Raw genomic sequence first — 4566 nt, forward strand, 5'->3', positions numbered from 1 at the left:
TAAGAAGGAGACGACTGGCGAAATATAACCGAGGCCCTTTGCGTCAATAGGCGTAGGAGGATATGATGATGATGATGATATTAAAATACAATTTTCTTATATCATGAATAAGAATTCGCGAGAAACTCCATCAATTACGCATTTTGCTAACATGAAAAAAAATTCATAAATTTCTTAAGTCAAGTGGAACTGATTATACGAAGACTGTTTTGCTTATAAATAAGAAACACGCAAAGGTATTAGATCTTAAGGAAAGTTTAAATACAAGAAACTAGTCAATTCTTTAGGTTTTGGTGATGGTGTTGATATGCTTTTTTATTAGAAGAATAAATTAATCAAACAACCTAATAATCATTAATAATTCATGTTTTGTTTTTAAATATTTATGTTAAGAGGCATAGCTAACCAATTGAAAATTCTGCCAATGCCCTTCACGCCTTAAGTAATGCCATATCAGCTACCTCTTGAAAAAAGCTGCCTTTTAAAAAAGGAAAATACTACTATAAAAGAAAGGCTAATTATATAAGAATTCCACATACAGGAACTAAGGGGAAAGAAAGATTAATCAAATCACGACACAAAATTCTAGGAAACGCTCTACAAAGAAATGTAAGGATTACAATAAAGTCGAATCTTTGGAATAAATTTACCCGACAAACTATTACACAGCCAAGTATTAATCTCTAAGTTTGCATTTATGTGAGTGTGTCTCGTAATGTACTTCCGAGTAATTTAGCTAAAATAAAAATGAATCGGTTCGAAGCCGCGTTCACTTTTTTGGTGTTTTCATGAATGAATTCATAAATACGATCACACACTCACACACACGTACATATTATACACACACATATCTACAAATATATATACTGAATAGATATATATATATATATATATATATATATATATATATATATATATATATATGTGTATGTGTGTGTGCGTGTATGTGTACATGTGTGTGTATTCAGCACACACCTGTAAGTGTGAATACAAAACAATTCACATAGCCTTAAAAATAAAAAAAAAAAAAAAAAAAAAAAAAAAAAAAAAAAGTTTTTAATAATTAATTAGGCAACCCGAAGGTAGCTTGCATTTCCGCCACAAGCAACGGTGGCACATAGCATCAAGATAATATTCACGAATTCAGCTACATCTTGAAAGCAGAGATAAAAGCAGCAAACAACACTAGCTGAATATGGAGACAGAAAGCAATACAAGCAAGCAGGAACATCATCCAGCAATGGAAATGAAGCAGCAAACGTCCAAATACGGGAAGACAAAGTTATCGTAACAACAAGGTCTATCTTATTCTCTTGACCATTTAAGTACCATTATGTAGCAGGGTCGGCAGCTCGAGTCAACTTTCTCCAGATATATCATCATCAGTATCATCATCATCATCATCATCCTCATTATTATTACTATTATTATTACTTGCTAAGCTACAACCCTAGTTGGAAAAACAGGATGATATATGCCCAAGGGCTCCAACAGGAAAAATAGCCCAGTGAGGAAAGGAAATAAGCAAATAAATAAAATGCATAAGCTATAAGAAGTAATGAATAATAATATAAAATATCTTAAAAACTGTAACATGAAATTATATACTTCTTACATAAACTATAAAAGCTTAAAAGAGAAAAAACAATAGGAAAAGATATTAGATAGGATAGTGTGCTTGGGTGTACCCTCAAGCAAGAGAATTCTAACCCAAGACACTGGAACACCATGGTACAGAGGCTATGGCACTACCCAAGACTAGAGCACAATAGTTTGATTTTAGAGTATCCTTTCTTTGCATCTTCTTCCCCCAGGCTGTCTAGGAGGATACTTCGCATGTGAAAACTATTCTTCGTCGCTCAAAGGGTTAACTACTGCACTGTAAATGTTCAGTGGCTATTTTCCTCTTGGTAAGGGTAGAGGAGACTTTTTACCTACGTTAAGCAGCTATTCTAGGAGAAGGACACTCCAAAATCAAACCATTCTTCTTAAGTCTTGGGTTGTGTTATAGCCTCTGTACCATGGTCTCCCACTGACATGAGTTAGAGTTCTCTTGCTTGAGGGTACACTCGGGCACACTATTCTATCTCGTTTCTCTTCCTCTTGTGTTGTTGAAGTTTTTATAGTTTATGTATGGAATAATTATTTTAATGTCGATACTCTTCTTGAAATATTCCATTTTAATTGTTAATTACTTCTCTTGTCGTTTATTTATTTCCTTAGTTCCTTCCCTCACTTTGCTTTTTTTTCATGTTGGAGCCCCTGGGCTTATAGCATCCAGCTTTTCCAACTAGGGTTGTAGCTTAGTAAGTAAGAATAATAATAATAATAATAATAATAATCATCATCATCATCATTATCATTATCATTATCATAATAATAACAATAATAATAATAATAATAATAATAATAATAATAATAATAATAATCACAACAACGTAAAAGCAGTATACCCTACCTAAAGGAAGGTGAGATCGAGGGTGTGGTAGGAGAATGCCCAGAAGGAAGGGTATCCCTGGTTCTTCCTCCTCCTCCTCCTCTCCGTGCTCGCTGGCCCGGCAAAAGGCATTTGTTGCGCTAAGCCGATTTGCAAGCGATGCTTATCTCTCGTCAACAATACCTTTTTGCATAACGTGGAAGCTCGTTCGCTGAACAGAAAGGAGTGAAAGAATAAAATGAAATCCCTTCGGGAAATCCAAACATCGACTGGCTATTAATGCGCACTTAACATATACACGTACTCACGAACACACGCACAGACACACATAATACACACACACACCACACATATATATATATATATATATATATATATATATATATATATATATATATATATATATATAGTATATATATATATATATATATGCATGTGTGTGTTTTGTACGTAATTATATAAACACATACCATTATACTGTAGTTACGTTTCGAACACACACATATATTCATGTGTGTCTGTTTTTGTGTATGTAATTATATGATCATACATTATTATTACGTTTATATTGAATTTGACAGACCATACCTCCATCATCCATATTCATTCTTTTATTTTCAATCTCTAGTTCGTTTACCTTCTTAAAATCCCCGTAGTGGAATTTCTTTTATGTAAAGTTAGTAAATAATTCAACCTATTTTTTTCCAATTTTATCGTTCAATCCCGTCTCGTTTTTTTTTTTACCTATCTCATTCTCATGGCATTGAGGCCTCATCATGCCCGTGTCGAGTTACGCATTAGTGAGACTAATCCTCTTACCACGGTGGTGAACCGGGCATAAAGGCTCACGCAGTCTCAAAGGGCATCTCGGGGGAAACAGATACACCCTCTAACATACCCTCCTTCGAAATATTGACCCTCTTTACCCCCCCCCCCCCCCACCACGGCCGGCATGAGATTATGCGCACTTACACTGTTAGACAAAAACCCGTAATTTTAATCAGAAATTCTCCGTAAAAATCTATTTCTCAACCGTATATCAGTAAAATACAGGCGACCGTAATTTTCCCTTACTTTGTTATTATTTTTTACGGGTTGGTGACCATAACATCACTCCTTTACGTCAACAGATCGGTTTTAAAAAAGGGAAAATCCTAGAATAAATGCTGCCAGGCATTTACCATCTTTAATGCAAATTTTTAAGTGTGTTTATGCACGGCTTGTGCATGCGAGGTCCAATCATGCAAGCACAGAGGGTCGGAAGAATCGCTGCATCGATCCTCTGGAGCAGATGCAAGCACGTACAGTCACAAGCACATTGCAATGAGTTCATGACATATCGACGTAGGCCGCTGTAAACAACATCTAAACTTCAATCACAAATGCCTGATGTCAGGAATAACACGACAGAGGGCCGAACAACAACGTGTCTGATGTCACGGTGGCTGTTTGTCCTTTGTCAGATTTGGCAGGGGGGGGGGGGGGAGAAGAGGGCAAAAGGGTGGGGGGGGGGGGGGTACTGGGGGAGAGTAGGGGGTGGTTAGAGTTTCATGACAAATCTATATACTGTAACGCTAAAGCCGGATGAGGACTTAGTAAATCCATCAAGGATGACATTCATTCGTCATTTCCGTTTTCAGCTGATGAAATCGGTGATGGATGCAGGTTATATCATTCAGACGTCTCCTTCTGTCTCTAAAGGGGCTCTTCGATTATAGCCTAGAATTACACACACACACAAAGATTGCCCGGACCTTATTTCCAGAAGGGGGCTCTTAGACCATCAGTCATAGCCCTCCAAAATTCACGTATGCTTCACGTCAAAAACGAGAACTAATGAACTCTTCTGTTGGAGCGTAGGAATCCAAAGTTATTTACCTGTCAATCACCGTTTTCCACCAAATTATTTACCCGTCAGATTTGCTTTCATCTTCGAATAACATAATATGAGATTACATCGGGGTATTGATTACACTTTTTGTGGTTGTTGTGGCCTGACTGGTAACGTCTCTGTCTGGTGTTCGCCAGACGGGGGTTAGAGTCCCTCTCAGACTCGTTAGTGCCATTAGCGTCTACAACCTTACCATCTTTGTGAGCTAAGGTTGGTGGGTTTGGGGAAGCTTATAGGT

This window comes from Palaemon carinicauda, chromosome 14 (genome assembly GCF_036898095.1).
Source record: "Palaemon carinicauda isolate YSFRI2023 chromosome 14, ASM3689809v2, whole genome shotgun sequence".
Classification (NCBI taxonomy): domain Eukaryota; kingdom Metazoa; phylum Arthropoda; class Malacostraca; order Decapoda; family Palaemonidae; genus Palaemon; species Palaemon carinicauda.